A 23,365-nucleotide genomic window follows, 5' to 3' on the forward strand; every position below is an offset into this window, starting at 1 on the left:
TCCCAAACTCGGTCCTCGGGACCCCAACGGTTGCACATTTTGGTTTTTGCTCTAGCACTACACAGCTGCTACATATTATAACAACTTGATGATTAGTTGATTACTTTAATCAGCTGTGTCGTGCTAGAGCAAAAACCAAAACGTGCAAACCTTGGGGTCCCGAGGACCGAGTTTGGGAAATCCTGCCTTAGCGTCTGGCTGCTTCTCTATTGTGCTGGTTCTTTTTCAAATATCTATTTTTCCCTCGTCTCCTACTCTTTTCAGAAATTCACCTGTTTAAGACAAACATTCAGACTGGCAGATAGGCGGACAGGCCTGTCGGGGTCCTTTTTCTTTCAGCTGCTGGAGAATGGTACATATCATATTACCATATTAGCAATGGATCAGATTTAGTTCTGGAGTTTCGCCAGTCCCTCGCAACGTTTCACCATGGAAACCTCCCCCAGACTAGCCATGTGATTGGTTTGTGCACTCAACAGTCATGCAGACCGTCTGTCTTACAATACGCACAATATTTCCAGCATAAATATGGGAGGAGGACGGAAGCATTAAAAAGAGTGATGGCAGAATTTAAGGAAGTCAAGGAGAGCTGATTTCTCTCTCGTCTTCATAGTGATTCTGCCCTGTAGTGGTAATAACAGAGACTTTCCCATTACAGCCTGAGAGAAACCACACACACACACACGCACACACACACACACACACACACACACACACACACACACACACACACACACACACACACACACACACATGCAATCCATCTGGGAGCTAGTCAGCTAGGCTTTAACCCGTCTGTCTGAAAACTGTTGGGAGTTCATAAGAATATTCCACCACAAATCAAACGTCAGAGGGGGATAATAATGCTCCTCCATCGTTCCTCGTCTCTCTTTTCCAGCATTTTCAAAAGCCTGGGACAGAAGATAGAGGGACAGATAGAGAACTGACATCAACTGCTAGCCGTACATAAAAAATGCCAGCGAAATGCCACTACCGGACATGTTCTCTGACCCTCTCTGTATCAGAGAGGGTCCTCCAGTACCCCCAACAGAACACATTTTCATTGTATCCCTGGACAAGCACACCTCATTCAACTCAATGAGGGCCTGATGATTAGTTGACAAGTTGAATCAGGTGCGCTTGTCCAGGGATACAATGAAAATGTGTTCTGTTGGGGGTACTGGAGGACCAGGGTTGGGAAACACTGCACTAGCGCACACCCTGTCAAACACGCACACTTAAATTTGCACGTGCACACATAGGTGAGCACGAAGGCACACACACATGCACACACACAAAAGAGGATGACATTTTGACTTTCCTTTTCTCAGAGCAGAAAGAGCAGCAAAGACTGCTTTCTATAGCCTGGCTCTATTGACTTTATAAATGTAATTGGAAAGCTGGGAAAGAAAGAATAAAACAAAACAAAGCTACCAGCCTTCCTTTTTCGACTGCATTGTTACTGTAGATAGAAGCAATACTCTCTCATAGCCCTCTCGCCTTCACAGGGCCTTTATATGTGCCATATGAGGAATGTAAACTGGGAATTCTCCTTCAAACAGTGTTTGTTTGCTGCTTTTTCTCGATTCAGCTCTCATCTCATCCCTCCAGTGTTGTTTAAGAAAGGGATCTAGGTTAGGATGGCTGGGCAAACAATGGTATGTAAAACGGATGTATACTTAGCCTATATCAAGGTGATATACATTGAGTCCAACACGGCATAGTCGGCACTGTGATGCTTGAAATTAACAGTTTCTTTGTGTGCAAAGAACAAGGTAGACAGACTCGGAAATGTTTGAACTAGAAATCTACTTGGCTGGTGCATTGTGTGTCAGAAAGCAATGTTAAACAGAGGGAGTAAAACCAACTGGGAGCCTCGAAGCTCACCGTGGTTATTTGATCCAATATGTGTGACTGTGACTGTTGAATACACAAACAAAGAAACGAAACGTTCCGAAGCCCGTTTTAGCTCATGCCACACCATCTAACCTCAGTGGCAGTGCAGTGCTGATATGTTTAATGAAGTGATTAGTATCAAAATGAAGACAGACAGACGGTGGAATGAAGCTATGGATGAGAGGACTATGGTCTGAATTCAAAACTGAGGGTAGAGAGAGAGGAGGGAGCGGGTTCCAGGCACAATAGGCCTCATGTCATTACCAAATGATATAGATAGATCAGCAATGTATAACTGATAATGGCAGGGGCACAACTTTCACTGGGGACGGGGGGACATGACACACCTACATTCTAAAATAGCATTTTTGTCCCCGACCAGTTTTATCAATGCACTGTGATACACAGCACCGGTGTGCTTTAGGACCATGCGGACGCCTCAGAGAGGTAGTCTGTTTTCCGGTTACAGCCAGCAGAATTTAGGACCGCATGCACACCACAGTGCATGTGGACAGGCTGTGTGAAGGCAAAGCTTCTGAAAGGATGGTGTATGGGACCAGCACTGGAGAGATGATCAGAGGCAGCTGCTGTCTGTGTTTCACTTTTTCTCAGAGTTGTAAAAGCAAGCAGAGCAGAAATGGGCTACTCTTTAGTTGACTGATCTAGCTGGCAAGGTAACTGCTGTTTGACTGTCAAAAAATATTTATTCCCAGTGCTGAGCTAGTAGTGTAACTGACATGTTATGTTAGCTAATGTTTCATCCCTTCTCGACTGAAGTGAATGAACTAGCTACTAGAAGTTAGTTTGCTAGCTAGTAGCTACCACAGCCAGTTCAGCTCTAGCTTGCATCTAGCAATCTGTCAGATAGCAATATCTAACAGCTGTCATGTGTATGGACATGTTTTATAGCCTTTGTTTTGTCCCATTTCAACAGATGACGTACCATTGTACCATTAGCTAGAGCTAGCCAAACATTGTCTAACATTAGCTTGCTAGCTAGATTACTTTTTATCTATCATTTTTGCCTGAACCACACTAGACCTGAATCAAACTATGAAACCAGCTGCCAAACGATTGAAGACCAATATTCTGAATTTTTTTCACGGCAATGTGAGTTTTTATTAGTCAGTATAGCAATGTAACGTTATTGATCTGTCAGTTTCCCCAGCTATTGCCCTACTTTTCACACTGACATGGTATGAACAGCTCTACAGGCTTCACTGTCGAGGTGCACAGTCAGTACACAACACTATGCTCATCATGTCTTAGCAGGATCAGATGGTGACAGGTGTCCCAGCATGATCATACAGTCAGGGAAGACCAGTCTACGGAGCTCAGGTGAATTTTGCAATATATTATAACAATCAGTGAATTGTTACAATGTTCAATCTTGAGTTGGTGGGTAGGCTACAGTCTGGGATCTGGGAATAATAGTCACTTCAATAATTGAACCATTGATTCTATCCATGGATAATATCATGTATAAATCTACACCAAGGTAATTCTTTGTCATGCCTCATCTGCACAGGACAGATGGTGACAGGGGTCTCATCGGGGTCAGGCAGCCAGGGTAGACCAGTCTGTGACAGCGCAGAGGTGAACTACTGCCGATGCAACACTTTATTCTCTCTGTGCAGCAACCACTGGACAAGCAAGAAGCTTCAAATCACGGACAATATTTTAAGGCAGTCTGACGAACCTCTGAAGTTGATTTCCAAACTGTATCAAGGGTTGATAGAGGATTTTCCCGATGAGACAAAACATGAAAAATAAAAATGTGAGGAAGACCTGGGAAACACTATTGATGATGATGAAGGGAAACATATATGTTAGAATGTCGAGTCATGTTCATATAATAAACATAAATTCATGCAGTTTAAGACCATCCATTGAACATACTATATGCCAGTGAACCTGAATATCATGCACTCAGAAATTGTATCCTTCTGCTGGAGTTGTGAAACACAAAAGGGGACATATTCGCATATGTTATGGTCTTGTGAAGGCCGGCTGAATTCTGGCAAAGACTATGTTCTTTTATCTGAGCATGTCTACAGAGTCTCCCTTCTCCCTGTTTTTGTTTGCTTGGAAATACTGCAGACTGTTCTCAGAAGAAAGTGTTTAACCTAGCATTTTACAGTGGCTAAGAAATGGAGTGCTATTAATTGGAAGGTTGGTTATCCTCCCACAATGGATGGAATCAACGTCCAGTTATGTATCACTAGATATGATTTATTACAAGATTATGGGTATACTGCACAACTTTCATAAGGTCTGGATGCCTTGCAGGGAATACTGTGCGACAAAAGGTGTCTGTATTGAAAACATGCCCACGTCAGAGGAGATAGCTATTTTAAGCAACCCCTAGCTGCTGGGCTGCTCAGTCCTGGCCCTGGGGGTCTACCGTACTGTTGGTTGTCACTCTGGCCTTGGCGTAACACACCTGAAACCAATCATTCATATTTCACTAAGATCCTAAGGCTGAGTTGGGTGTGATGGGTTGGGGCGCTGCAGGGCCTTTGACCCCTAGGTGAAGGATGGGGTGACCCCGCTATGTGGTGTGCAAGTAAAAAGAGCTCTGCAGTACTATGAGGCCTATGATATGAAATTCACTGAACAAAAATGTAGTTCATTCTTATCATTCACTTAAACATATTTAATAATGATATCTTACCTAGCTTGATGACAGTGGGCATTTTTGCTTACTTTTTGTTGTTCTAAATAGAGATGGCTAGAAGGGCCATGGGACTAATTCGATTGTGTATAAATTATCTTTAGATGCCCCAGAAAATGGGAGGACCCCAAGACCCCACCAAGTTATGTCCCCCCACTTCTAAAACCAAAGTTGCGCCCCTGGATGATGGTGTTATCAAACCTAACCAGTTGGCCTGTAAATCGAAAGGCCATTGTTTAACCTGGCTGCGGAGAACCAATGAGTGCAATTGTCGTTTTTCCCTTGAAATGTCTGAATATCGAAGCCCCAATAATAGACCTAGCTTAGGTCTCTCTCAAGGCAGGCCGCCATTTGCGGATACCGCCAGCGTGCCAGCGATAACGGACTGATAGGAACTATAATGACGGTATCTGTCAACACAATATATAACTGTTTACTTATTCATGGATGGATTACGGCTACTTACTCAACCAATTCGCTTCCATTTGCGAGGCATCACTGTACTAGATAAGCGTTAATGATGCATTAGCTGTCCAGAAGCGTCGAGTTACACTGTCCTCTCCTCAGAGGACCGTTTCATCATCTTAACAGCCTAGTGTTGCTACAAATTTATTGCTAGAAATAGTCAAGCTAACAAAGGATTCAGGTAGGGCATATGCTGCACAAAAAGGTATGGGCAGCATCCCTCTTAATTCAGGCTGGTCTCCTAGACTTGACATAGTAAATAAATATCCGGGGACACTGAAATGTGTATGATATGTTACGTTTAGTATAGTAACATAACACAGTTAAAGGGCAATTCTGCCACTTTTCAACCTCATATCCAGCATCAAACCAGTATCTATATACATGAAAACAGCATTGTGGTTAAATAAAAAGACAAGAAGAAAGTGTTTCTCTGTGACATCACAGAGTAGGATTAAACGTTTTTAAAAATGATTTTCAAAACCTGAAAGGAGTTTCTAGCCCAAAGGGTGGGTATGTTCTTGTTCCCCATGTCACCGTGAATCTCATAGTGTTTGAAAATCACTTCATTTTTATGTTTTACCTTTTGATGATGTCATCGGGTAGAACTTTTTTTTACCTTGGCAGTTTTCACATATGTTGACACTGATATTGTGCTGGAGATAATGAAAATGAAGTTAAAAAGTGGTGTAGTTGCCCTTTAAGGCAAAAACTAAAGCAGGGTGGTTAGTTGGTTGGGTGGGCATATAATGCGAAAGTCTACTAACCAAAAGGTTAAGTGTTCGAATCTCATCAAGGACAACTTTAGCTACTTAGCAACTTTGCAACTACAGTATATATACAAAAGTATGTTGAAAGCAATTCAAATTAGTGCATTCAGCTATTTCCGCCACAACCGTCTCTGGCAGGTGTGGAAAATAGAACACACAGCCATGCAATTTCCATAGACAAACATTGGCAGAAGAATGGCCTTGCTGAAAAGCTCAGTGACTTTCAACGTGGCACCGTCATAGGATGCCACCTTTCCAACATGTCAGTTTGTCAAATGTCTGCCCTGCTAGAGCTGCCCCGGTCAACGGTAAGTGCTGTTATTGTGAAGTGGAAATGTCTAGGAGCAACAACGGCTCAGCTGCAAAGTGGTAGGCCACACAAGCTCACAGAACGTGACCGCCGAATGCTGAAGCGCGTAGCATGTAAATATCGTCTGTCCTCGGTTGCAACACTCACTACCAAGTTCCAAACTGTCTCTGGAAGAATCGTCAGCACAATAACTGTTCGTTGGGAACTTCATGAAATGGTTTTCCATCGCCGAGTAGCCGCACACAATAATCACCTTGCGAAATGTCACGGGTCGGCTGGAGTGGTGTAAAGCTCACTGCCAAAAGGACTTTGGAGCAGTGGAAACGTGTTCTCTGGAGTGATGAATCACGCTACACCATCTGGCAGTCCGGTGGCCAAATCTGGGTTTGACGGATGCCAGGAGAACACAACCTGCCCCAATGCATAGTGCCAATTGTAAAGTTTGGTGGAGGAGGAATAATGGTCAGGGGCAGTTTTTCATGGTTCGAACTAGGCCCCTTGGTTCCATTAAAGGGTCATCTTAACACAACAGAATACAGTGACATTCAAGACTATTCTGTGTTTCCAACATTGTGGAAACTGTTTGGGGAAGGCCCTTTTCCTGTTTCAGCATGACAATGCCCCCGTCCACAAAGTGAGATCCATACAGAAATGGTTTGTCGATATCAATGTGGAAGAACTTGACTGGCCTGCACAGAGCGCTGATCTCAACCCCGTCAAACACCTTTGGGATGCACGCCGACTGTGAGCCAGTGTCCGACCTCACTAATGCTCTTGTGGCTGAATGGAAGCAAGTCCCCACAGCAACGTTCCAACATCTAGTGGAAAGCCTTCTCAGAAAAGTGGAGACTGTTTTAGCATCAAAGGGGGCACCAACTCCATATTAATGCCCATGATTTTGGAATGAGATGTTCGACGACAGGTACTGTCCATATATTTTGTTCATGTAGTGTACTTACATCTTTTTAGCTACTTTTCAATTACTTGGCATGTTAGCTAACCCTTCCCCTAACCCTAACCACTAACCATTTAACATAACTCCTAACATTAACCCGAACATCCTACACTGTAAAAAAATATTCTGGGGTGATTTGAAATTGATTCATTTTTTGTTTTTTTACATACACTCAAAATGTGTACTATTTTCTACATTGTAGAATAATTGTGAAAACATAAAAACTATGAAATAACACATATAGAATCATGTAGTAACCAAAAAAGTGTATTATATATTTGAGATTCTTCAAATTGCCACCCTTTGCCTTGATGACAGCTTTGTACACTCTTGGCACTCTCTCAGCTTCATGAGGTACCCACCTGGAATGCATTTCAATGAACAGGTGTGCCTTCTTAAAATATCATTTGTGGAATTTATTTCCCTATTAATGCTTTTGAGCCAATCAGTTGTGTTGTGACAAGGAAGATAGCCCTATTTGGTAAAATACCAAGTCCATAATATGGCAGGAAAAGCTCATATTAATAAGCAAAGAGAAATGGCAATCCATCATTACTTTAAGAAATGAAGGTCAGTCAATACGGAACATTTCAAGAACTTTGAAAGTTTCTTCAAGTGCAGTCGGAAAAACCATCAAGAGCTATGATGAAACTGGCTCTCATGAGGACCTCCACAAGAGTTACCTCTGCTACAGAGGATAAGTTCATTAGAGTTTCCAGCCTCAGAAATTTCTTCACAGAGTTCATGTAACAGACACATCTCAACATCAACTGTTCAGAGGGGACTGTGTGAATCAGGCCTTCATGGTCAAATTGCTGCAAAGAAACAACTACTAAAGGACACCAATAACAAGACACTTGCTTGGGACAAGAAACACGAGCAATGGACATTAGACAGGTTGTCACGACTTCTGCCGAAGTCGACGCCCCTCCTTGTTCGGGCGGTGCTCGGCGGTCGACGTCACCGGTCTTCTAGCCATCATTGATCCATTTTTCATTTTCCATTGGTTTTGTCTTGTCTTCCTACACACCTGGTTTCAATCCCATTCATTATCTGTTGTGTATTTAACTCTCTGTTTCCCCTCATGTCTCTGTCAGAGATTGTTTGTTGTTCCGATTTCGTGTTGTTTGTATTGGTGCGCGACGGGGTCCTCGTACCCACTTTGTTTTATATTATTCATAGTTTTGGAGTGATGTTTTGTTTAAAGTCTTTAAATAACTCCATTCCACTAAGTTTGATTCTCCTGCGCCTGACTTCCCTGCCACCTATACACATGACTGACACAGGTGGAAATTTGGTCTGGAGTCCAAATTTGAGGTTTTTGGTTCCAACCGCCGCGTCTTTATGAAACGCGTGTGGGTGAACGGATGACATACGCATTTGTATTTCCCACCGTAACAAATGGAAGAGGAGGTGTTATGGTGATGACACTGTCTGTGATTTATTTAGAATTCAAGACGCTTAACCAGCATGGCTACCACACCATTCGGCAGCGATAGGCCATCCCATCTGGTTTGGGCTTAGTGGGACTGTCATTTGTTAGCTGCAGGCTGTGTAGGGCTATTTTACCAAGAAGAAGAGTGATGGAGTGCTGCATCAGATAATCTGGCCTCCCCAATCCCCTGACCTCAACCAAATTGAGATATTTTGGGATGAGTCGAACCGTTTGAGTGAAGGAAAAGCGGCCAACAAGTGCTCAGCATATGTGGGAACTCCTTCAAGACTATTAGAAAAGCATTCCAGGTGAAGCTGGTTGAGACAATGTCAAGAGTGTGCAAAGCAACGGGTGGCAACGGGTGGCTATTTGAAGAATCTGTATGACACTTTTTTGATTACTACTTTATTCCATATGTGTTATTTCATAGTTTTGATGTCTTCACTTTTATTCTGCAATGTAGAAAACAGTAAAAAATTAAGAAAAACCTTTGAATGAGTAGGTGTTCTTAAACTTTTGACCGTTAGTGTATACTTAATACAAATGAATGAAAGTTGTTTCAATTATTTATTTTATTTAATTTCACAATTTAAAAATGTAAAAAATCTAACTTTAATATGTTGATAAAAATTTAAGTATATTTTGAGGATAACCAAAAATAGAGAACATTTTGTGATTGAACTCTTTGGTTTTAATTACCTTGTACTTCCTTCCTGAAATGCATTTCGCACCCACCACTACTCCAACAAGCTGAAGCCTGTTTTTTTCGCCTGCCAAACACCGTCATTGTTGGATTTGACATCAAGTAAGGTAAGAGCTGTTTTTACCATGATAAAGTATTGGATATCAGTTGATGACTCGTAAATGTTTTTGGCTTGTATGCGTAATAAAATTTGCTAGCCTGTCCTGTAACATTAAATCCAATGCTAGCTAACAAGTAATGTTATCCCTGAATATGGCTAGCTTCCATACATAGAGACATAGCTAAAAGCTAGCTAGCTAACCTCGTTGCTTTTGTCATTTTAAAATCAAAGCGGATCGAGCTGGCCAATTGCCTCTATAATTTAGAAATGGCTAAGATTAGCTATGTAACTTGTTTTAACTCTGATTTGTAAGTTAGCTAGATAGATTTCGGGGGCTTCTAACCAAAAACATGCCTGACTCTGTTCTCATAATCGTGTATTGTGTAGAGGGGACTGTTACAATTATGACATTGAAATATTAACAATCTATCCTGGGTGTTCAAACTTCTAGTTCAAAGGGGCACATGCACAAAGTGAGAATCACAGGTGATTTACGCTGCTGCTGTGTGCAGAGTAAAGTGAAAAGGGAGCGACGTGCCAATGTGAGGAAATGTCACGTTCGTTGTATGGATGAGACCAAGGTGCAGCGTGATTTGAATACATCTTCTATTTATTAACGAAGAACACTTAAACTTACAAAATAACAAAACGAACGTGAAGTTATATGATAAGTGCAGACACAGGCAACTAACACACATACACCAACCCACGAATTACCCAAAGAATATGGCTGCCTAAATATGGTTCCCAATCAGAGACAACGATAAACAGCTGCCTCTGATTGGTTCTCAATCTAGGCAACCATAGACTTACAAAACACCTAGACAGTACAAAAACACATACATCACCCACGTCACACCCTGACCTAACCAAAATAATAAATAAAACAAAGAATACTAAGGTCAGGGCGTGACAAATGTTCATATTTCAATAGCATGACATTTGATATTCATCTCTTAACAGGTGCACATGGAAACCGAATCCGATAAGTCTCTGACAGTTTAACCTAAACGGTATGTATCACACTATATGCTTGATAAAAGTGAGGACGACGTACATTAGGGCTACATTTTAGCTATGTGGTTTAGGTGTGTTGTTACTGGTGTAGGCTAATTGCCAAACATCTCGTCAGTGAGAATACTGCATCTCAGAATACTGCTAATATGTTTTTTTGCTTAGGCGTCTGCTCATGAAATGGCAGTGTACGGTCTGCAAATCTGTGTCTCCCAAAAAGGGGGATCTCCTGAAGCATTATAGTCTCCAACGTGGAACATTTGTTCGTCGGCATTCCCTACCACGTCTACATCACAGTTGCCCTGGCTCTTCGCACACATCTATCTAGATGCCATGGAAATTAGGAAACTCTGGAGCCAGGAGTAGTCCCTTCTCTTACGTGTCAAGTTTGCAGCACCCATTATCCTACAGAGAAGGTGTGAATTCAACATGTCAGTCGTCATCTGAAGAATCATGAAACTGTAGTATGTGTGTGTTTGATGGATGTGTGATTTCAGAACAAATATATACGGGAACATTACACACACAAGTTAATATTGTGACCATCCGGCAGATGCATTTTACACAATTGTCCCAAAAAATTGGCATATACAATGTCTCAGTGAAATGCATAGATGACTTAGTGGAAGAGCTGCCGTTTTATATTGTGTTTTTTGTTTTTTTCATGGTGCACAAGACACTTGTCTGATTCGTGCCTGTCTGTGTGGAATAATCCATTGCGGAGACCACGAGGATGGCACAGTTCATCACTCCTAAAACATGTCAAGTGAAATTATATATGGTTATATTATGTAAAATAATGGTGCAACACTAAAAACATTGAATATTATTTTACAACAAATGCACTTTCTCCCGCGCTGGATATGGTCGCTGTCCGTGGTCCTGAAGCATTATCTTCAGTGCACCGTAGAATTAGCGCTTTCCCTGTGTTGCTATGTGCATAATAGCAAAATGAACCATCCTATTGGGATTGATAACAATGCGGAGGCGGCAGCAGCAGAGTTGAGGAAGCCCTTGCTTAGCCTAATTGTCTAAGAAAGTAGGTCTATAATCAATAGCCTAACTGTTAAATGTGCATGGGTTTATAAATCATCCATATATATCTACATAAATAAGACAGATCTTGCTTCTGTTGCCTGGTTGAGTGTTTTTTTAATAGCCTACTTATTCCATGAGAACCAAGGCTTATGCAATGGCAAAATGTTGGTGAAAGCAATTTCACAGATATGGCTGTTTTTAATCTTTACTGTGCTTTAATAAAGGCTTGACAATTGTTTTCCGTTAGAACAGACTGGTATTACTTTTAATTTACAGTGGCAAGAAAAAGTATGTGAACCTTTTGGAATTACCTGGATTTCTGCATAAATTGGTCATCGAATTTGATCTGATCACGTCAATAGACAAACATAGTGTGCTTAATTTAAACTAATAACACACAAATTATTGTATTTTTCTTGTCTATATTGAATACATAATTTAAACATTCACAGAGTAGGTTGGGGAAAGTATTTGAACCCCAAGGCTAATGATTTCTCCAAAAGCTAATAGGAGTCAGGGGTCAGCTAACCTTGAGTCCAATCAATGAGACAAGATTGGAGATGTTGGTTAGGGCTGCCTTGCCCTATACAATCCATCACAAAATTTGAGTTTGCTATTCACAAGAAGCATTGCCTGATGTGAACCATGCCTCTAACAAAAGAGATCTCAGAAGACCTAATATTAAGAAATGTTGACTTGCATAAAGCTGGAAAGGGTTACAAAAGTATCTCTAAAAGCCTTGATGTTCATCAGTCCATGGTAAGACAAATTGTCTATAAAAATAAAATAAAAGTTCACTGTTGCTACTCTCCTTAGGAGTGTCCGTCCTGCAAAGATGACTGCAAAGAGCACAGCGCAGAATGATCAATGAGGTTAAGAAGAATCCTACAGTGTCAGCTAAAGACTTACGGAAATCTCTGGAACATGCTAACATCTCTGTTGACGAGGCTACAATACGTAAAACACTAAACAAGAATGGTGTTCATGGGAGAACCACGGAAGAAGCCACTGCTGTCCAAAAAAATTTGCAAATAAATTCATTAAAAATCCTACAATGTGATTTTCTGGATTTTTTTTCTCATTTTGTCTGTCATAGTTGAAGTGTACCTACGATTAAAATTACAGGCCTCTCTCATCTTTTTAAGTGGGAGAACTTGCACAATTGGTGGCTGACTAAATACTATTTTGCCCCACTGTATATATATATTGTTGAACTGAAACAGTTTTATAAAGAGGAATGGTCCAAAATTTCTCCTGACCGTTGTTCAGGTCTGATCTGCAACTACAGAAAATGTTGGTTGAGGTTAATTCTGCCAATGGAGGGTCAACCCAGTTATTAAATCCAAGGTTTCTCATACTTTTTCCAACCTGCACTGTGAATGTTTACACGGTGTGCTCAATAAAGACATGAAAACGTATAATTGTTTGTGTGTTATTAGTTTAAGCAGACTGTTTGTCTATTGTTGACACATTCTATGAGCAATTTCTGCAGGAATCCAGGGTAATTCCAAAGGGTTCACATACTTTTCTTGCCACTCTATGTAGTGTTGTTTACACTCTTCCAAACAGCCATAAAAATAATATTGTAATCTAACAGCACCTGTTTGTTACAGATAATACAGCCGCTCTCGCTCCTACACCCTCATTTTTATTATTGTTATTATTACTATTAATATTATTATTATTATCATCATTGTAATAACTCAAGTCACTGTCTTTAGTCGGCTTAGTATAGCAGCCTTTTATAACCAACATCGAGCTGTAGGCCTAAGAGCGCATCCTGTTTAGTCTTAATACCATAACTTACTTAGGCCTATCTTTCAATATATAGGCTACTGTATCAATCACTCAATCATTCATTAGTTCATGCCATCACCCAGCATACGAGACATTCATGCTTTGAAATGCAATCAAGCATTTTAGTTTTCAAATGAAATAAATGGAGTTTTGAATAATTTGCCTAAACAAAAAAGAAAATGTATTTAGTGAATGCAACTGTTTTTAATCTGCTGTAGTACAACCTTTATATATTTATTTTTTCTGTCTTTTCTCTCTTTAGAACAGTATTTTCCACAACTAAGTAAAATGTCTTCCACAGATCTGACTTCCCCTTTCCCTACTGAGGAACCAGTAAACATTTGTTTGAGTTTCTTTTTCACGTCGTCCGCATCCATTTTGCTGTCAGGCGTCACTGTGTTTGGAGTTTGTTATAACTCATTTATTCATGTGATTATGATAGGCTATAGGTCAGGCCCTATTGGTCACATGCATGTGATGCAAACATGTTTCACATAAATAGAGCAAGGGTTGAGGGAATAGGGAATGATTTTCCTAAACAAATTAGGGATTTCAGTGATATAACTTTTCAGTCAGAAACAAGTAAGAAACTAAATGGCTGTAATTATGGGGCAGCTTCAGCAAGGACAGCACAATAAACACTTGCTGTGCTATGGTGCCTATTCACTGCAGTAGGGAGGAGAGCAAGACAACATGCGCCAGTCACACATTTTTTTTAACAGTGTAAACATCGGGTACTTCTTGAGTCATTTGTGTCTTAATTATTTAACCAAACAGTGTGCTTAAAGCATCAGACAAGCTCAGTGCATATGTAGCTGATTGTATTCAAACACATAGGGTGTCTGTCTATACTGTATATGGAAAAACATGTTTAAAACACAAGAACAGCATGACTCTCGGTCTACCAAGATTTTTGGGGGTCGGTGACAGCCCTACTGGCAATACAGATTTGCATCCATTGGTCACCGATACCTTATAAAAAGGTAGGGTGTGAATCAGAAAACCAGTCAGTATCTGGTGTGACCACCATTTGCCACATGCAGCGTGACATCTCCTTGGCATAGAGTTGATTATGCTGTTGATTGTGGCCTGTGAAATGTTGTCCCACTCCTCTTCAATGTCTGTACAAAGTTTTGGGATATTGGTGGGAACTGGAACATGCTGCCATACACGTCAATCTAGAGCATCCCAAACATGCTCAATGGGTGACATGTTTGGTGAGTATGCAGGCCATGGAGGAACTGGGACATTTTCAGCTTGCAGGAATTGTGTACAGATCCTTGCGGTATGGGGCCATGCATTACTGTGCTGAAACATGAGGTGATGGCAGAAGATGAATAGAACGACAATGGGCCTCAGTATCTCGTCACGGTATCTCTGTGCATTAACCCTCCGGCTGTGTTCCGGTCGAATTGGACCGATGTTCAAAGAGAAAACTTGTAAAATGTAGTTCATTTAATCTAATTATCATAAGGTTCCATGACTTTGTCCACACACGGCATCTGAACACACAAAATACATTTAGATGATATTCATAACATTTTGGGTGTTTTATTTAACTTTTGTACGCCTGTGGTGTTCCTGGTCAAATATGACTGGTCATTAGAGATGAATGGGTGAGACTACAATTAGTGTATAAAAATGAGTTCAGGCACATGCCCAATCATCAGATGGACACACTTCCTCTCCCAGACCCCCAAATACATGTTTTTTTGAGCACACACACACCTCACTCCCCTTCTTGGCTTCTGTGGCAACCCCTACGGGAACCTCTCCCCAATAGAATCTTCCCCCACGGCAACCACACCTGTTGGCATTCTCACAAACAATCGCAACATTGTTTCAATAATATCTAGAAATGTTCTCACAGCTCTGGATATAAATCTTTTTTGAGGCTTTGCTCAGAATTAATTCTGTGGCAGCACAATGACCAAACGATATACTGTATGTGAGGCTCTTGATCATATCTTTGATCATGACACTGGTGAGGAGAGAGTCCTTGTTAAACTTTGACACAAAGTAGTCTGTAATAAATAGTACAATATGTTTCATCTGAGTATTTGTTGTAGTCAAAATAATTCATACATTAAGCTTTTTTTTAAACTCAGGTCAATGAGGCCTACAGGCCATAAATAGCAAATAGAAGTTCAAAACTTGTAATGTTCACAAGAACTTAACTTGATAAAAAGATCTAACACAACATTAGGTGATAATAAGTGTATTATTATGGATTTATAAACAGCTATAATGGGACCGGGAACACAGACTTAATTAATATGAAACAAACACAACAAGAGGGTTAAAATTGGCTCGATAAAATGCAATTGTGTTCGTTGTCCATAGCTTATGCCTGCACATACCACAACCCCACCGCCACCATGGGGCACTCTGTTCACAACGTTGACATCAGCAAACCGCTCATCCACACGATGCCATACACGCTGTCTGCCATCTGCCCGGTACAGTTCAAACCAGGATTAATCAATGAAGAGCACACTTCTCCAGTGTGCCAGTAGCCATCGAAGTGAGCATTTGCACATTGAAGTTGGTTACGACGTCGAACTGCAATCAGGTCAAGACCCTGGTGAGGACGACGAGCAAGCAGATGACCTTCCCTGAGATGGTTTCTGACAGTTACTGCAGAAAGTCTTTGGTTGTGCAAACCCACAGTTTCGTCAGCTGTTTGGGTGACTGGTCTAAGACAATCCATCAGGTGAAGAAGCTGGATGTAGAAGTCCTGGGCTGGATTGGTTACACGTGGTCTGCGGTTGTGAGGCCGGAAGAATGTACTACCAAATGATCTAAAACAATGTTTATGGTAGAGAAATTAACACTCAATTCTCTGGCAACAGCTCTGGTGGATATTCTTATAGTGAGAATGGCAATTGCACGCTACCTCAAAACTTGAGACATCTGTGGCATTGTGTTGTGTGACAACTGCACATTTTAGATTGGCCTTTTATTGTTCCCAGCACAAGGTGCACCTGTGTAATGAGCATGCTGTTTAATCAACTTCTTGATATTACACACCTGTCAGGTGGACGGACCATCTTGGCAAAGGAGAAATGCTCAATAACAGGGATGTAAACAAATTTGTGCCATTTTTTTGAGAAATAAGCTTTTTGTGCATATGGAAAGTTTCTGGGATCTTTTATTTCAGCTCATTAAACATTGGACGGACACTTTACATGTTGCGTTTATGTTTTTGTTCAGTGTAGTACTGCAGGGTATGAGTCATGTTATGATGGTAAATATTTCAAGCAAAATTACTTTCATGCTGGACAAGAATAAAGAATCTCTCTAGTCCTCTTTGTTGATGATTTTGAGGTGTTGAACCCACTTGGAACTTCAAGATGAAAAAAAAAAAACAGGAGTGTATTAGGTATTGGCAAATGTACCATCCAATTGTAATCTGCACTAACATAAATAAACAGCGCATTCGGAAAGTATTCAGACCCCTTGACTTTTTCCACACTTTGTTACATTACAGCCTTATTCTAAAAATTATAAAATATTTTTTCCCCTCATCAATCTACACACAATACCCCATAATGACAAAGCAACAAAAAAAATGTAAGACATTTTTGCAAATGTATTAAAAACAAAAACTGAAACATCACATTTACATAAGTATTCAAGACCTTTTACTCAGGACTTTGTTGAAGCATCTTTGGCAGTGATTACAGCCTTGAGTCTTCTTGGGTATGATGCTACAGCATGGCACAGCTGTATTTGGGGAGTTTCTCTCATTCTTCTCTGCAGATCCTCTCAAGCTCTGTCAGGTTGGATCGGGAGCGTCGCTGCACAGTTTTTTAAGGTCTCTCCAGAGATGTTAGATTCCAGGCTCTTACTTACCGATTTTATTGTCTCCATGAGGAAATTTTGTTGCAGTGTCATGTACACATTTGAAGTGGTGTTTAAACACAAAACAAAATGAACAAAACAACTTTCATAACAGTTACTTACCAATAAAAAAAGACTAGCCTGCTGGCTTTACTGAATCGATAGGAACATTAGCCACAGCTATTTAGGAGGCATATCACACCTGGCACAATTGTCTAGTTGTGTTTTTCCTGCTGAGGGGTGCCCTATACCTGCACCCTGAGGGGAGTGGTTCAAAGTCCAGGTACAGGGGGTGGCTTGGGTCTAAAATGATTTTGTGAGCCTTACGGACGTCCCTGACCTTAAAGATCTCATCCAGGTTGTCTGTTTGACTCCAAGTACCGTGCTTGCTGTGGTGATAATCCTTCTCAGCATTTTTCTCTGGCTGACAGTGGCATTGCCAAACCAACAAACAATACAAGAAGTTAAAATACTCTCAATGAAAAATGTGTAAAACAGAGTCAGTATAGTACAGTCTACATTAAAGGATTCCAGCTTTTTGAGAAAGTACAGTCTCTGTTGGCTCTTTTTGTAGATCAGGTCTGGCTGGGCCACTTGTCCCAAAGCCACTCCAAATTTTCTTGGCTGTCTGCTTAGGGTTGTTGTCCAATTGGAAGGTGAACCTTCGTCCCAGTCTGAATTGCAAAGAAAAAGCCATATATTAGGTCTGGCTGGGCCACTCAAGGACATTCAAAGACTTGTCCCAAAGCCACTCCAAATTGTCTTGGCTGTCTGCTTAGGGTCGTTGTCCAATTGGAAGGTGAACCTTCGTCCCAGTCTGAATTGCAAAGAAAAAGCCATATATTAGGTCTGGCTGGGCCACTCAAGGACATTCAAAGACTTGTCCCAAAGCCACTCCAAATTGTCTTGGCTGTCTGCTTAGGGTCGTTGTCCAATTGGAAGGTGAACCTTTGTCCCGGTCTGAATTGCAAAGAAAAAGCTATATCTCAGACTGGCCAATAAAAATAAAAGATTGAGATGGGCAAAAGAACACAGACACTGGACAGAGGAACTCTGCCTAGAAAGCCATTATCCCGGAGTTGCTTCTTCACTGTTGACTTTGAGACTGGTGTTTTGCGGGTACTATTTAATCAAGCTGCCAGTTGAGGACTTGTGAGGCGTCTGTTTCTCAAACTAGACACTCTAATGTACTTGTCCTCTTGCTCAGTTGTGCACTGGGGCCTCCCACTCCTCTTTCTATTCTGATTAGAGACAGTTTGCGCTGTTCTGTGAAGGGAGTAGAACACAGCTTTGTATGAGATCTTCAGTTTCTTGGCAATTTCTCACATGGAATAACCTTCATTTCTCAGAACACGAATAGACTCACGAGTTTCAGAAGAAATGTATTTGTTTCTGGCCATTTTGAGCCTGTAACCGAACCCACAAATGCTGATGCTCCAGATACTCAACTAGTCTAAGGAAGTCCAGTTTTATTGCATTTATCTACACCTATGTAGATATTCAATTAAAAATCAGCTGTTTCCAGCTACAATAGTCATTTCCACCATTAACAATGTCTACACTGTATTTCTGATCAATTTGATGTTATTTTAAATGGACAAAAAAATTGCTTTTCTTTCAAAAACAACGAACATTTCTAAGCGACCACAAACTTTTGAATGGTAATGTATGTATATGATTTTTGTGAACATTCTGCTCTTGAACATTCTGCTCTTGATTCATAACTTAAGAAAATGCAACCGTGTATTCTGGTAACACTCGCCAGTTCTGAATCACGCGTCATGCAAGATCAATTCTAACATTTGATCGCCAACATTGAGAGCTGTGTAGCCTGACCGATGACAGCAAGAACATGACAAAGACAACATAGTCATGTTGATTTAGTGATTTGAAAGGATGCTGAAGGGACCTCACACCACAACCTTTTGAAAGTTTGCGCGATCACAAAGGGTAGTGCATGCTTCTGGAAGTACAAAGACTGATCAACCTGGGCAATGTTACAAAGGCCTGTTCCGCGCTTGTAGGGCTTAAGTACGCACTCAACCTCTGCTACCCCAAAGAACTCAGGTACACCTTCAAGGTGTTCCAGAAGCTTTTCTTGGAGCTGGATAGTTCTAAGCTCTCCCCAAAAGTGCAAGCCTTGAAGAATAAGCTACTGGCTTAAGGTCTATAGAGCTCAGCCTTTATTTGACCAACCAGGCATAGGCAATTGAATGATTTTTTTTATCATTACAGAGTCGGAGGTCAAGTCTAAAGTAAATGCTTTTCAGTATTTTGTGGTTCACAGAGCTTATTTTTCCACATCCAGTATGCAGAAAAGTGAATGGCAGTAGGCACATATACTGTATTGTCTCATTCAGGGACGGAATACCACATTTGGGGTTCCCCGGGCAGCTAACTTCCTGTATATCAACACATTTTGCCATGGTGCAGAGAGCAAAATGTGCAGTTTTTTTAATGCTATTCTACACATTTTGTCATTAGGTTAAAATAAACTGCTGCTGTTTTAAAGCTAATTTCCTGCTCTTCTACACTTTATGGGGCAAATATACTGTCAAATGTGCTTTTTTAAAGCTCATCTCATGCTTTTATTCACATTTTGTCATGGGGCTGAGATACTTTTGTAGTTTAAAACAAATATCCTGCTATTCTACACATTTTGCCATGAGGCTGAGAGAAAATGTTATTTTAAAGCACTTTTCCTGCAATTCTACAAATGTTTCTGTAATATGCTTTCTGGAACCCGAGCTCTCTAGGCCCGGGCCCGGGGCCCGGGGCACGTGCCCTGTGTGCCAGTTTGGGAATCCATCCCTGTCTTTTTTGCATATTTACCATTTTGTATTTGTACATATCTAAACAGAAAAAAAACGTGTCAAGTATCTTAACTAATACATTTTTATTTGTTTGACAAGGTTTCCTGGTGTCCTGATACTTTTCTTAAATATCAGGTGTTGAATCTACTTTTAAAAATTCAGGCAACGAAACTACACACAATATAATTGAGTAAATATAATGTCCTATGTTTTCAGTAAAATAATTGAATAAGTTATTTGAATTTACACTACTAAAGTAAATCCAAGAAATTACATATTACATATTAGTTGATGATATAAGACAAATATTATGAGTCAACCCAATACATTTTTACAGCAAAAAAAATGGGTTTGCTAAATATTTGTGGACAACGATGACAAAAACTGTATAGGAATTATTATTAGATAGTTATTGTTTTAATCTAAACAAAAGGGCAAATGGACATGTGCTCTTATCACAGGTAGAGCCATATCTGTATGTGTGCCTGGAATGAACTCAAACTCAAACTCAAGTTGGGAAACAACAGAAATACGAAATCTAAACCATGAGGACTTACAGCAAGAATGTGGGTGATAAAGCTGGGTGGGAATGAATTGAGTCAGAATCCCGCGCGCGATTTAGCCTTTCCAGGTCTGTTCCGGTATCTGAATGAGAACAAAATATTAATTATGGACGGTTCGTCATGCTCGTGTCGCATCACATGCAGACATATCCAAGCTTAGCATGGTCGAAGTATCACCCATTACCGCGGCTCAGTAGGCTAGCCTAACCACTGTCATCACCCAATAACCCGAAGAACCCATACCCTGTCTGTCTAGCTGTGCGTGCTGCGTGCACATGGAAGATGTGCAGCCAATGCCCTTTCGGATGTTATTTATTCTGACTGCGCTGCAGCATCAGCAACACTCTTCCGACAACAGGCTTTGTCCATTCAGCATAACATGGTCAGATAAGACCATGTCATGTGTCAATTTGATTTCCCTCACGTTTTCATGGGTGAGGTCAGAGCCCGATGTGAGAGAGCACTTCACTTTCTAGTTATGGCACTAAACCAGTGTTTTCATCCATGTGCAGCTCATAACAATAACATCACAACAGTGCCAATATAAGCAGTGAATGTGCAACACATCAGCAGCAGGTCTCGGAATATTACAATTCTCACATAGGTCTGAAATGTCTCGCAATGTATTGCGTGCATGTCAGATACACTCTGTCCTGTTCATCAAATCAATGCATTTGTGCCATGATACATTGTAGCCTAAAGTGGCAATATGCTTTGGAGATTTTTTTTAACAGAGATCGTTTGGAAACAGCTCTGTCCATTGGCTATTCGGAGCAGGACACAACACAGCACACCGGGTCAGAGCGGTGATATTACAGGGACAAGTCATTCCAAACATGACCGCTATTATTTCACCACGATCACAACAGCAGAAGCGACGCAGTCAACATGCCAGGCAAGGATGGACTGGAAACATATGGACCGAGCTCGGAGCTCACCTCACTGCGTGTTCGCTATGCACAGAGACAACGAGCAGAGAAAAATCACGTACCTTCACTTGACACACCGGGAGATCCGAGAGGGGAGGCCTGACGAAGTTGAAGTCTGACGCAGCGGCGATGTTTTGGTCCAAAATTCGGTTGGAAAAAGCTGCGGCGGAAACAGGAACTGGGGACGGCTGTTATCGGAATAGTCACTGCTGCCTGTGGCTCCAGTTGAGGAGACTCGAATTGACTCTAAACTGCAGTGCGCATGCCAGTGTCAGATTGCTGTACTGCAGCCACGTTGATAGACGGCCCTGTGGCACTGATTATTGGGTTTACGTCTCCTCCGCGGCTCCTCACCCCGCAGTTTGACAATCTGCTACCTAGTGCCACCGCATCGGTGTCAGAGAGAAAGAGGGGTCTGGCAGTCACATAGCCTACATACTGTAAGCACTCTGATTCTGCTACTGCGATTCCAATGGGAAGAGCGAGGAAGCGGCAACTTCACTTTTGGTCACTGCGCACCAAAAGCATGGGCTCTTCCGCGGCATGGCAGGCCGTAATGTCAATTTACCCACCTTGCATTTCATGACTTTGTACAACTCATCGTTTAAAGAGCCACATATTTATGTGCTGTAAAAATAAATAACGCAGGCAAAAGCTTATCAATTTACAGTACAGACTACCTTGCTGGCCAGTGTAGCTGCAAATTATGTTCCCTTCACACATCTATAAACCAGGACCATATCACCCGGAAGTATTCATACTCAGTCATCTCCGACCCTCTAACCGCCATCACAATTGTGGGGTCAGCTCAATCAATTAGTCTACGTTTTATTGACATGAACCTATCAGCTCACTAATCAGATATGTGTGCGTCGAATCAGCAAATGTTCAGAGTAACGCTATGATGAATGAGGGTTTTTGATAATACAAACTTACAACAACTTTGCCAGGTTCATTTAGTTTCAACATTAATACAAATGGAATCAAGCCAAAAGCACAGATATGCTACAGTAACCATGCATATACCCTTCATTGCGCAGTGCTATTCCTCAGGCTCCGGGTGAAGTTTCCCGTACATATCTGGGATCCGCTTCCCCTCCCCATACAACCTTAACCATTATTGGGAAAGATCCGGTTTTAGTGGCAACTTCACCCTTCTCCACTCCCCAGTGCTAAATATCCACTCACCTTCTGTAGGCTACCTCCGAGCATTAGACCTATTAAGACGAAATGGGATCAAACAAGCCCTGTTGTCTGTGGCATTACTCAATACAGTCCATTTGGGATGACGTGCTGTGGCTGAACGTTTTGCTGGGCGTAACAATGTAAAATCACACAAGAGACATTGTGGAAATCTGAATGTTAAATCAGCTCTCATCTATAAAGGCTTAGGGACATCTCTTCTACTGCGTTCAATGGTCAGCATTGGCACTGGCTTTACTTAGGCTACACAGTCCTGCCACCCAGTGTTCTGAAGGCAATAATACATCATCTGATTGCAAGGCGTCATTTGAGATAGATAGCCTACACGTATTACCCAAACAAGTTACGTGCTTACTTTGTCTCAAGTGTCATAAGTGTAAAATGTCTGCTGGCGCTTATGTAAATAAGGTAAAAGCGGCGTTTCAGCACCACTGAAGCGGCCAGCGATAACTGTCATTCCGAAGTTCAGCACCACAGGGCAGTGGACAGCGATCGTCTCATACGCAGCATCTCTCTAGGGGAGTAAAACCTAGTTCAAACAGCGCTCTGTCGCTGCACCGAACTGGGGATATAGTGCTCTCTGAAACAGTGAGACTCGTCGGAATTTTGACCGTAGTTCGGCAGCCTCTGCCGCTCTTTCCGCGCGGTGCGGTTGAAGCACGCCTCTGTTTCTAATATATGTTAATTGCATGCAAATACAGGTTGCTTCTCTACCACACCCACAACAAAGGCACAATCATGACCTCGGATTTGCATGTGGAGGTCTTCTGTGAGAGGTCACTGACATACGAGAATACGTCCCCAACCAAGCTCTTAACCGTGCCATCTTGCTCTTCATAGCTATTCAATTTGGCATC

The 23,365-nt window shown here is 41.4% G+C and overlaps 1 protein-coding gene across 2 annotated transcripts in view; it reads right to left on the reverse strand.

The window, feature by feature from the left end:
* The window catches only part of LOC115107907 (alpha-(1,6)-fucosyltransferase-like), a 163,028-nt gene extending 141,235 nt beyond the window's left edge, over positions 1-21,793 (reverse strand). Inside the window, exon 1 of one of the 2 annotated variants that reach the window (XM_029631668.2) lies at positions 21,368-21,793. The gene's annotated coding sequence lies outside the window, so the exon portion shown is untranslated. The remainder of the gene's footprint in view (positions 1-21,367) is intronic. The other variant, XM_029631669.2, reaches the window with a different exon arrangement.
* Between the last annotated feature and the right edge of the window lie 1,572 nt (positions 21,794-23,365).

This window comes from Oncorhynchus nerka, linkage group LG24 (assembly GCF_034236695.1).
Source record: "Oncorhynchus nerka isolate Pitt River linkage group LG24, Oner_Uvic_2.0, whole genome shotgun sequence".
NCBI lineage: Eukaryota > Metazoa > Chordata > Actinopteri > Salmoniformes > Salmonidae > Oncorhynchus > Oncorhynchus nerka.